This window comes from Apteryx rowi, unplaced genomic scaffold (assembly GCF_003343035.1).
Source record: "Apteryx rowi isolate R43461 unplaced genomic scaffold, aptRow1 scaffold_422, whole genome shotgun sequence".
In the NCBI taxonomy this organism is placed as follows: domain Eukaryota; kingdom Metazoa; phylum Chordata; class Aves; order Apterygiformes; family Apterygidae; genus Apteryx; species Apteryx rowi.
The window spans coordinates 195229-207960 of record NW_020450671.1 but is presented as its reverse complement, the minus strand read 5'-3'; positions in this window follow the sequence as shown (position 1 = coordinate 207960).

The following is a 12732-nucleotide window of genomic DNA, read 5'->3' as shown; positions in this document are numbered from 1 at the left end:
AGACATTGCTTTCTCGTGAATGGAACATGATGATGGCTTAATATCACATCCTACCCCCATACAAGAGTTTCAGACAGGAAATAAAGACTACATCCAGCTGTAAGTGGATTTTAGATAGCAATAAACAAAGAATATAGCTAGGACTCTGTTGTTAACACCTCTTGCAAACACAGGATCTTTAAGGGCAGGAGAAGAGTTTAATTTTTCACCATGGTGGTGTCACCAACAGAAATATGTTCTCATAGTTTTAATCACTAGCCGCCTGGGAATTCTCCATACGGTGAGATCAGCAGCTAAGTGCTGTGGCTGCAGATTTCTTCTCTAAATATCATTGTCTCTGTTTCACAGATAGGGAGCATACAGCGTAGTATAAATGAAGGGGTTTGCGGAGGGTCAGCGAGAGGACRGGGCAGGACAGAGAGAACTTCCAAGGCTCAGTCTAGTCCCGGGTACTTACACTTTTCAGATATATGTGCACAGTTAAGGGTAAAGTACTAATATTCATAAATTTATAAAGGAATTCTCTATTTTATTTTACTTTATTTTATTTTTCTCTACTTCTATTTGGATGCTGATATTTCTGTTATTTAGCTTCTTTTCTTTACATGTTTCACACCAGTGGAGAATAATTTTAAGACTCTCTTGGTTTTTGTCCCCTTTCCATCCTATCAAAACAAAGAACTATTCTCTATCATAGGAATCACCAACAAAACTGTTAACTAAGCATTTCTTTCAGGTTTTATACTTCTGTCTTTTTTATTTCCTTTTTTACTGTTGGGGATGATGCATGAATCAGATATTATGATTTGCAGAATTGAAACAAAATGTATAGAAGTGGCAGTTAGAACCACCTTGTTTTTTCCTGAAAACCAATGATATTTGAAATCATTGACATTCAGGGAAGGGCAAAAGGCTTCCAGTTGTCTTCAAGATAAAATTAGTCCTCCTTTTTTTCCCTAAATTGCTGTTGTTATCTTTCCAGTTTGTTTTAAGAGAAACATTCAACACTTATCTCTGCATGTGGTTTAATATTTTTGTAAACACATTCACCGTTCGTGAAATTTATTGTATTGGAAACCCTAGAGACAAGAAAGAACATTTCCAAAACTGCTTAAGAAACTTCAGAGTACAGCTGAAAATCAGTGGACCTTGTGTTCCCAGGAAGCTTTGATCTCTTGAAAAGAAAAACAAACAACCCCACCTCACAACCTTCTGAGAATGGTGACTGCAAGTACTGACTCACCAAAAGACTTCATTTTTATGAAGCTTTCCATTTAGGAAAGATTGTACGAGAAGCTGAGAACTAATTTAAAAGTAACTCTTTATAGCTATGTCTGAATGCCAAATCTACCCGTTGATAAAATGTAAAACATGTGGTTGAGATGTGAGAAAGAGGACAAAATAAAAATAAAAATCTGATAGTAAAGATGGGAAAGACAGATGGAAACAAAGAGAGTGGCCAAGAGAAAGAGAAAAAGAAAGAGAAAGAGAAAAGAAAATGTAGAACAAAACAGATGACCAAATTTCCATGGAGAAAGTTACCTCAAGAAAGTAAAGCAGAAAGGAAGAAATTATTACACTACACAAAGGTTCCAGTGATTTAAATTGTGAACTTTCTAAAAGTTTAGTGAGACAGACCTTTTGAGATTCCCTCATCTATTATGGCATCTTTTTGCAAAACATTTCTTGCTGACTATAAAATGAAAGAATGTAAAGGTCTGATATTTAAGAGCCTGGAGCAGCTAAGGATCCACAGAGCCGCAAAGATATAAGGCTGACACTGTAAGTAAAATATGTTTCTAATGAACATTCTTGGTATGTACCAGAAGAAAAACTTGAATATTCACCCAGACCATCAGCTATTTTAATGTCAGACAGCAAGAGCCTAGTGGTCCTTGATCAAGAATGGAATAAAATGACAACAATTTAAAGTAGAGATTATTTTTTATTATCCACTACACACTAAATGAGTAACATAACATTCCAGTAGGAAGTATTAAACATTTTCCTTAATCCAAGCTCATGGCAGCCAGGAAACAGGACAGAACATATTTCTAACCTTTGTACTAGCCTGGTTCATCCCCATGAAGCCCTACATAAGAACATGGCTGATATCAAAAAGAATCCTAACAATTCTGTTTCTTTAAACTTTTAGGAAGTGTGCAATTTAAATCACTGGAACTTTTTTGCAATGTAATTATTTCTTCCTTCCTCCTCTACTGTTCCTGAAGTAAAGTATTCTAGACAGGTTTACATCTGCTGTCTTCAGTATTTTCATTCTTTTTGGCTCTCTCTTTTCCATAATTAGGAAATTGTCCTAAGTGGAAAAGATATCTAAATGATGTGACGCCTGACTAACAGCAGTGATTAGTGACCAGTTTTGACAAATATCTGGAAAGCAAACTGTGTCAGCATATGCCAGAATATACATATACACATATACACGTACTCAAACACCACTTTAATGTACTTAGCAGTTGAAATAAATATTGGTGGAAGATGATAAAAAGGAAATCACTACTACAACAGTATTGTTTGTGTAGTGTCATTCCTGCTAAATGACTATAACTTTGTAAATTTTTGGAGTGCATTAAAAAAAATCAAACAGTAAAGATGTAGTTCTAGAAACTGCAAGTAATTTCCAAAGCAAATAATATGTACAACAGTACCATACAGTAAATTGAGAGCAGCTGCTGGTACTGACATTACAGATGGTTGCAAAGTGTATAATTTATGTTTTCTTCAACAGTAAGTGGAAAAGCTGTTTAGACATGGATTCATGATTTCACTTTTTTTTTCAGTTCTCATTATTGTGGACATACACACTCAAAATCTGTGTGTTGACATTAATCCATTTTTATTATGGCTTTGTTAGCATAATATCTGCCTTTTGGATTTTTAATGGTTTCTCTAGGAAGGTGACCTTCTCAGTAGATTATTTCATTTTTGGCTTTATAGAAATGTGGAAGCAGTCAAGCATTCTGTAGTCTAGGTGTAGCCTCTCAGAGACACACGAAATACACAGTGAAAGTTGAGAAGGTTACCACATCTCATATTAGAAGATACAGTTGAGCAATTATCCATCACCAATAGATCAAGACAGGCTCTTGTGCATAAAACAAGGAATGAAGGAGAAAAAAGTTATCAAACCAGTTATTTACTTGTATTTTCTAAAAAAAAAACAAAACAAAAAACCTCCCACATTCCCCATCTTCCTCTCAACAACAACAAATAACATCAATAAAGAATCCCAGCCAAGGTGAAGACCTGCCTTTGCAGAGAGACTGAATGAGTGCTGGAGAGGCCAAGTGGGTTTTGTCTTGCCTGGCCTTAGCCACTGGAAAGTTTAGCCTGGTAAGCTCAGCTCATCATCTAGGCTGCCTCTGTAGTTTAGTAGGAAGAGATAAGCCTCTCCAGAGGGTGATTTATCCATCTCAGTTAGACATCTATCTGAGGAGGAAGTGAGTTGCCAGCTAGATGAATCACCCTCTGGAGGAACCTCTCTCTCCACTGACTACAGAACACGTCTGTGTGAAAAGCTCTGGCTAGACCCTCAATGCTTAGAGACCACAGTTTGGCAAGATGAACCCTTTCTTTAGATCTCACAGTGCTGACAGCAGTGGAAAAGCTGGAAAAGCACAGCATGTTTGCCCCATTATTAATAAGAAATAGTTATTTAGGTTTGTGTTAAGAATCGGCGCAGTATTTTCGCCCTCTGGGAGACCTCTGCATACAGAATGCAAAAGACTTGAGGAAAATTATTCCCATCTTTCCTACTGTGCTAAACTCTTGGTTGCAGTTCCTTTACAATAGAGTTTTTTGATGAAATAGAACAAGACTAGGTGGTCCTTGGAGACCTCGGTGTCCAGCTGTTTTATCGCATACCCCCTGTTCCCCCTTGCAGTGCTAGATTTTCAAAAGTACAACATTATCCTGGGAGCTCCTAAAGGTCTTAGCAGCATAAATCTCTCAAGGATAAACATTTTAATTTCTGCCCTGAACATTGGCAGAAGCTTTAAGTTCTTGATAGTGTAATGACGGTTGATGTCTGATTTAGATCTTATTAGCGGGACTTGAAAAAATTAAGCATTCCCCTACCACTCACACCTGTAGGGCCTAATCCATCTACGCATAATGAGGAGAAAATGTACCCTTTACCATTAAGCTTAGTAGTTAGAACATCTTTTCTTCTTCACTGGATTTGATTTTCAGGCTTCCACAGCCTTAAGCATGCTGGGCTCTTAGATATTGTGAAGTGAGCCTTTGTCACTGTCTCCTGCTCATGTTATTCTCCCTGACATACATATTCATTAGAACAAGTACTAGTCTGACACTCCAGCTTTCCATGACTTAATAAGCTGGTAAGGAAATCTATCCTTTCTCCTTTCTCTCTCTCTTTTTTTTTCCCTTCTTCTCTCCAAGTGAATACTGCAATTTGTTTTTTTTCAAAATGGAACAGCTTCCCCAGGAGAGGATCAGAATAACCAAGATTCATTCTGTTAGGGTACTTTATCATTGAAGTTAGAGACTTGGGTGGGATTCATCTGTCTTAACTTAGGCAACTAAAAGTTATATTTCCAAGACTTAAATAGTTCCTAGGCTGATTTTATAATCCATAGACAAATAGACATATCCAGAGACATCTGATGGAGTAGGTGTCCAGGATAATCAGATGACGCCCCCATCTTCTCTCTACTGACTACAAAGGAAAGCTAGATAGATTAGTTGAGATTTGGATGTCTCACTTTAAATTATCTAATTAGGTAAGATGAAATTCACACTGTGACTCACACCCATGCTATCAGCAAGGGATTTGGTCCTCAGTCATTTGCAGAACAAAAGAAAGATCTTCAACCAGAAAGCTTTGTTTGAGAAGAGTCTCTGCTTCTCAGATTTGAACTGAATTGTCTGCAGAGCCTAACTCCGGGAAAGGGTTCAAGGCTCTGTAACCCAAAGGAGAGAGATGCCCTCAATTACCCTGCAGCCAGATGCTTAGGCCTTGTTGAACTTAAGTTACATCATACTTTTTAGCACATCTGATGGATAAAATAAAGCAACTCCTTATCAGTAGACTTGCTGATGTGAAGCATCCCTCTAGGAACCTAATCCTTGTCTGTGTCTGAGTAGCAGGTGAAGAAACTTCTTACTTCACTGGTGGCTAGTCTTAAATTTCTGTAATAGGGAAAAAATGGGATTTAATTCAACTTATATTAAACCAGGGACCCAGCAGCCAAGTGCAGTGTTAACTGTGACCTTTATGATACAATCTCATGTTTTACACTGAATCAGTGAACCTAAGACGTTGTTTGAAGGGAAACCTTTCATACAGAGTTCATTGCCAAGCATTAATCTTTTTCAAAATACACTAAGAATCTATCAAAACTGACCTTCACTGCTCTATATTAGAATGGAGGGAGAATGCTGATGGCTGAAGGGAATATTACAATGGATTTGCTTCAAACTCTGAATGAACAATTAACACAGGAACGTCTGGGTTGAATTTGATTTCAGCATTACTGGCTTGTACTGCTGCCTGACATTTGTATCTTCGAATGCATTTATTCACAGATATGTATATATACATACATGCACAAACAGTGAGGGTTTGGGTTGCTAGACCATCATTCCCAGAAAGACCAGTGAGGCAAAGAAATAATTTGTTAATTGATAGAAGTTTTAGCAATGTCATTTCTTTTATCTCCACAGCCTGAGAGGCAAAGACTGGCATTTCATCACAGATGTTCACAGGTTTTCTTCTATTTCCCCTGAAGGTGATAGATATTTTCAAATTTTCCCATACACTTCAACGGAAACAGGAGCAGAAGCAAAGTTCTTTCTATGGGAGGATTCCTTTCTATATGAAAGGCCTTACATTGCCATTCACTTTACTTCATGGCTGCATCTCACCCAGACTACTTTAGCCCTCTATTTTTTCTAAAACCTTGCTAAAAATCATTCATAAATATCCTTGATATCCTTTATTCCCTTCTTTTCCCATCAGTACCATCACAAAACCCTCTGTACTCCCATGTTTGCTCTAGCCTTTCTCAGATTTCACCCAGAAAACAGGAGCATTACCTAAATGTTTATTTTTATTAGAAATAAAATAAAAGCTGGCTTTGCTTTTCACAGAGATGCTGCCTTAAGTTAGGGAATCAGGAGACAGTGCTGCAAATGAGGAGCTGGTGGATTTCAGCAGAAACTCTTGGATAAGCTCAATTTAATCATGAAAGGGGACCATAGCATGTTTACTTTGTTTAAGAGTGAATGAGTAAGAGTGCGTGCGTGTGTGTGTATGAGAGAGAGAGAGGAAGACAGAGAGTAAACAGGGCGAACTGGGCAACATTTCAAAAAGAAAGCTTTATAAAATATCTCCGTAAAAATCAGTAAATATTTGACAAATTTAAATTACTCAGGGAACTCATATTTCCCATTAAGAGGTACACAAATTTACATGTGAAATGCTCACTGCATCCATAACAAGAGACTCACGGTTTACTGGTTCTTCCTCAGTGAAATACACCGCACACAGGCAAACTCAAATCTACTGTCATTTGTTCAATTTAAAATTAATCTTCACTGATTAGGTTTTAGGGAGAAGCTCACAAAAAGACTCTCACAAAGTCAGGTTCACATTAAATAGAAATCTTCCTGTTGCCAAACTGTTGATATTTTCATTTATTTCCTGACATTTAAAATCCCATCAGTGAAGTACTGGGCGTATGGTGATAACTCATTGCATATATAGCACAACAGAAAAAACATGCCTGTTTCCACAGCTGAGCAGATTGATTTTAACGAAATTGAGCCAGTAGTGTATTATCGTTTCAAACAAGGACAAGTTTTTCTTGCCTGAGAGGCAGGCATACATTAACTCAAGGCTGCTAACAGAATAGTGACAAAAGAGACACAATGCTCCTTCTGATTCCCTGCTTCCTCCTTCTGAGACTTAGGCTCATTTGGAGCGTTGATGCTTACTAGACCCTCCAAAAAACACAGCAGCTGTTGTTGAGAGAGAAATCTCCATTTGCAACAACAACAAAAAATCAATTAAACAAGCGCATTAAAAGAGAACTGAAAAGTGCTCCACACCTCGCAGTCTATGATATATATGTTTTTTTCAGTTTTAAACATACTTTAAAAAAAAAAGAGAACCTTTCAAGAGCTACAGGATCTCAAGGGGATTTAGTCCAAAACTTGAAAGCAGATTAGCTACTTTTTGTTGGCTTTGACAGAAAGCTTTTGTCTGTCTGCACAGCCATGGCTTTTACTAATAATACAGGGATAGAAGTAATTTCTAGTACAGTTGGCTCTTGGGTCCCAAACAAAACTGAATTTTTCACAGGTCTGTATCTCTGGGAAGGTAAAGGTAAGTGTTTGATGTCTGATTTACTTTCAGCCGTTTCAAAGCCTGTGGAAAGCATTAAGCAGCAAGAGATTCAGGTAATCTATCTAGCTGGAAGTTTAAAAGAGAGCAAATGTGGGGTTTATCCTTCATTTTGCTCCTCTATCACTGTGTTACCAATTTCAGACAGTACAAAAAAAATAATGTCAGGCCCCCAAAATCATGTAAATAATTTGGAGGACTTTTGTGAATGTTTACTTTGTTTTTGAGATGCATTCTTTCAAGGTTTTTTCTTGCTACAATGAGAAACTTTGTTCTTAGAGACTCTGATAATAAACTGTATTACYGCAAATAGAGTTGTAAATGTTTTCTGATGCAGTATAGAGATACAACAGAAACAGAAGCTCTCTTGGTCTAAGTATAACATAATCTGACTTTACTCCTAGAAAAACAAATATACCTGCCTTCTTTCTGACACAGTTCCATAGCTATTGACCAAGTAAATATTTAGCATTTGTACAGTAATTTCCATTCCAAACACCAATTCCAGTAGACTCTACAGACCCACTGAAACAAAGACCCTCAGACTAATTGAAGAAGTTTAATTTACGTGTATATATATACTCTTTCAAAAATTCGCCTTCTGAGGCGAATTATTATTTTTATTTGTATTGCTGCAGTGTATAGAAACCAGCACACCATTGTACTAAACTCTGTACAAACACAAAGTAAAGAGATTGCCTATACCCCAAATAATCATCGGAGAAGAAAAATATTGCATGATTTTTTTTTATTTTATTTTTTTGAAATACAGAATTGTGGCCCCAGGAAGCCTAATATTTCAAACTTTAAAGCTGGGATGCTGAAATATTGCCCACTATGACACAAATGTCATGTTATAAACAGAAGCTGAAATAATGTATGGAGGAGAAAAATCTCGCCTAAGATTCTACAGAATAAGCGAAACAAATCTGAAGAAATAACTTTTCCTTAGCTATCAACTTTCTTAGCAAACTTTTCTTGCATTTAGCAGCGTGTACACACATGCATGCACACACATATTTAGACTCACAATTTTATATATATATTTAATTTAATGTAAAAATTTCTTAAGTAAGTCCACCATTTCACTGAAAAATGTATGTGTTCTGCAGCCAGTGATTTATTTTTTATTTCTTATTTTTTATTTTTTCTTCCCACTTCTATTCTATGGTAGTAAATCCCCAACTGGAGAAGAAGAGTGAACTCCACAAAGTCAGTTCACATGTGCAGAAGGCCTGGACTAAGATTTCAAATCCATGGTAATTCGAACGTCTTTTCCCTTATGTTGCTTGCAGGAAGATGACATGAATTCTTCATATTATTCTCACCAAGAAAGGAGCGGGCTGCCTTCTCAATGCACTTGTTCCACCTTCTGACAGCCAATTTTTTTTGAAATGAGGTATGCCAGTGTGTGTAAATGGCAGTGGACAGGGCAACCGACATTTGGAATATCAATGTAGGACTCAGAAGAGCAGATCTGCTTGTAGCTTGGCCTGAGTGAAGCTGCTCAGTTTTGGTTTGTCAAATTTCAGACAATATCTTGAAGCCTGAGTTTCAACACACACTGATATAAGTCAGTGGTAATCTCTTGATTGCAGTGAAGTCAGTGGGAGTTATGACTWCAGTGGAGCCAGGCTTTCACCCCTGGAGTAACTCTTTTGAGACTAATGGTGTTACACTGGCATAGCATTAGCAACAAAAAAGACATCCTGTTTATTTTTAAAATCAGTGTTAGCTGAGATCTGTGGGAATGATTATTAAGAATTTTTTTTTTTCACAAGTAAAAACCCTTCTCTCTCTACACTAGAATCGAATGGTTTAATTTTAGATAAAATATATTTAAGAGAAAAATAAAAATTGTTTACAGGCAAATGAGAGAGAAGAGGGAGACAATGCATTTGCTTGCGTGGCTACTTATCTACTATACCTGTGTAAGTATATAATTCATGTGTCTCTGGAATATACGTACTTTTTATGACTCCAGCAGTGGCATATGAATCTGAAACATTTTTTTAACACATAGTTATACCAGATGGTATATAATAAAAGACAGTCTCTAACCCTATAGAATTGGTCCTGCCTGTATCCTTTGGCCATTATGGTTACTGTGCCCCTACTGTGACTCTATTAACCATTGTCTTGTTTGAAAATATTGATTTATATACTCAGGGAAGAAAATCAGGCACATTGAGAACACAAAACAAATTAAAACTAAACCAAAATCATTTTTAGAATGTTTATATTATAATATAAACATAAAGTGTGAGATTTATAGTTGCAAACAATAAACTCTCTTAGTCAATATAATTCTATTTCCTTTCTTCTTCAAGTGGACTACTGAAAGCAAAATCACTCTTAATTAAGACACTTAAACATTTTGCTGCAATACCCCGTGCCTAGCTGAAGACTGTGAAGTGGATTAAACAAAACAAATGTTACAGGTGACTTTAATTTAATTTAAAATTTAAAATATTGCCATATTCTATACACAGACAATGTTTATGCATTTCAAAACAATTATCTTTCTGTCTGCTGTGTTTCTTTCAGGGAAGTAGTGAAAGCATATGAACGTTCTAGAATGCAGACTAGTTTATCCTTGGAAACACACACACACACACACACACACACACACACACACACACACAAATCTAGGTGTAAACCCATGACATGGATGGAATAGCTTTAGCAAAATGGAGGACAGCTTTTACACATTGGTTATTTTACATTAAAAAAAAGTTTTCTACAATTTCTATGTTTTCTTTGAGCCAGACATAAAATTTCTAATGTGTGCATCTCCTTTATCATAATTAATCCAGGAGTGTGTGAGTAATAAAAAATGTAAATGTTTTAAGTAAATGATGTAACATCCTTTGCCAGCAAATCTGAGACCATTAAAGCATACATATGTGTATACATATATAAAAATACATAAACATGTTTACATATAAACACATATAAATATATGTGCATGTATGATTTAATGGGCTGAGAATTTGTTATATGTTATGTTATATGTACTATTATTATATTATTATTTTATTATTTTATAATATATACTGCTATTACATATTATATTTTGTATATTATATTATTATATTATTGAATTATATATATTATTATATACTTTAGGGATGATATCTATCAAAGAAATAATCATTTCACAAATATTCCATAGACAATATGAAAATGTGATTGTTATTGTTCAAGGAGAATCTGAAAAATTCTCACCATTTTTTTTCACATATATTACAAAACTGAATTGCTTTCATTTTTTTTCATGATTAAAATATAAAGCATAGAGTAAGCCCTAAAAATTATGTAAACTTTGATAGGTAAAAAGTAGCATAGGCCTTTATAGATTAGTCTTCTTTTGCAAAATTCATTTATTTTATTTGCTGTATTTTTCATTCTTTGTACAGGTAGAGACAATTTCACAAGGTATAAAGCAGTGGTAAACAAATTCCAACAAACAGCTTTCAGTGATTCTGGTCATTGATCTGGAAACTTAGAAACATAATTGCTAAAGGTCTTTGAAAAATGAGTTTGTGACAGGTTTAACATTTACTTTTTTTTTTAACTCTATTCTTTCTAAAGGCAGGACTGGAATATTGTTGGAGATACAGGAAACTTCATGAACAGGCTCATCCAGAATGTATAGAATATAAGTATTGATATTTGCCTTGTTTGTGCATACTACTCCCACGTTCAAGTCAGAACATACTTTGAAACCATTGCCAATATCTGCACTGCAAAGCAACTCTTATCTCAAATGCCTGTTGTGCTCAGTTACTTTGTGCTGCATCACAATAGGATGACTAATCATGTCATAAAAGTTAAAAGAAATCATGTAGCCAGGAAGAAGAATGCATTTTAAGGGTTCAATATTTCAAATGAATTATTTGTTCTTTCATAGTGACTAATGTTTGAGTGAAAGACATATTTCTTTTCTGGGAACCCAGAGCTTGATTCTGCACTGCTAAATTCAGTGAAGATGGTGCTGTTTACCTCTCTGAGGGCAGTATAGGAATCTTCTGCTAGGAGGACATTCACTTATGTGCATGTGTGTATGTATTAGAAAAAAGAAGTCTATTGGTGTGTGATTTTCTCTTTACCTCTGACATGCTGTGTTACTTCAAAAGCTTTCACTAGCAAAAAGCACATATTTTTCACTGCAGCAAAGAGTATGACAAATAATAATAATAATAAACGAGTATGACTCTGTAGGTGTATGCTGTTACAAACAGAAGTAGACTGCTGATCCACTTCTTTTACACAGTGACCATGTTCACATTGATATAAATATTAAGCTTTTCGATAAATAAAACACTGATGCCATGACAAATTTACTAATGTAAGAGGCTTGAAAATACACTTAATGGTAAAGGATATAGCCTTTATCTGAAGCTGGTGAAAGGGCATTTTAACTTTTGATGTTTTTCTGGGACTTCTGTTATGCATTTCTTCAATAGACTACCTAAGGGAATGTGCAAGCAATCTTTCTATGCTGTGGAAAAATGCCATGTATCATCATGCAAGCTGTCTTTGCAGAATGGCCAGTGTCCAAAACACCAGTGCTTAAAAATGAAAAAAAGCCAAGATGCTCCACATCTTATCTTGGGAGAATTATTGACTCAGAGGCACCATGTGTGATGGTTGTCCACAGCAAGTGTGGTCAAGATTATCATTAGGCATGTCACACACCCAACACTAATTCCAGTGCCAGGAATTCGGTTCTAAAGCAGCTCTGCTGCAGTCAGTTTTTGGCACAACTTCAAAGCTAATATTCAAAGTCAGAAAGCTTAAAACCATGCAAGCTTATTTAGATGCTTTAAATGGCCTGGCTTAGTAGATTTGTGGGCATTTGGAGCTTTGTAAATCATTGCAGAGTAAAACATAAAAAATAAAAAAGTTAATCTTTGCAGCTAGAGTTCTCAATAATGTGACACTGGATTCATTTCAAAGTGTTTTCTTCCGGCCTATCAGCCTCTATCCCTAAATCTCAAGGATATTGGAGCTATATGCACTGAAACTTTTTTATTTGTGAATTTTTTTTCTTCTTTTGGTGCATTATAAAATCACACAAGAGTTTTTGAAAAAAAAAAAAAAACTTTTCGTTTCAAATCCCACCTACATTATGAAGTGACAGTTGTCTTATCTGCTGTGAGAAATTGTTGGACTTGAGTCACCACCTTTTAAAGATACTATCTTGTTACACGATGGCTGTCATGAAAGAATGCGTTGGTACGTGTGTCACTTTAATTTTAAACAGCTTTTATAATGGAACTGAATGAAAACTCTACTTACATGAGTACTAGGTCTACATCTATTATGTGCAGAGCTTCATG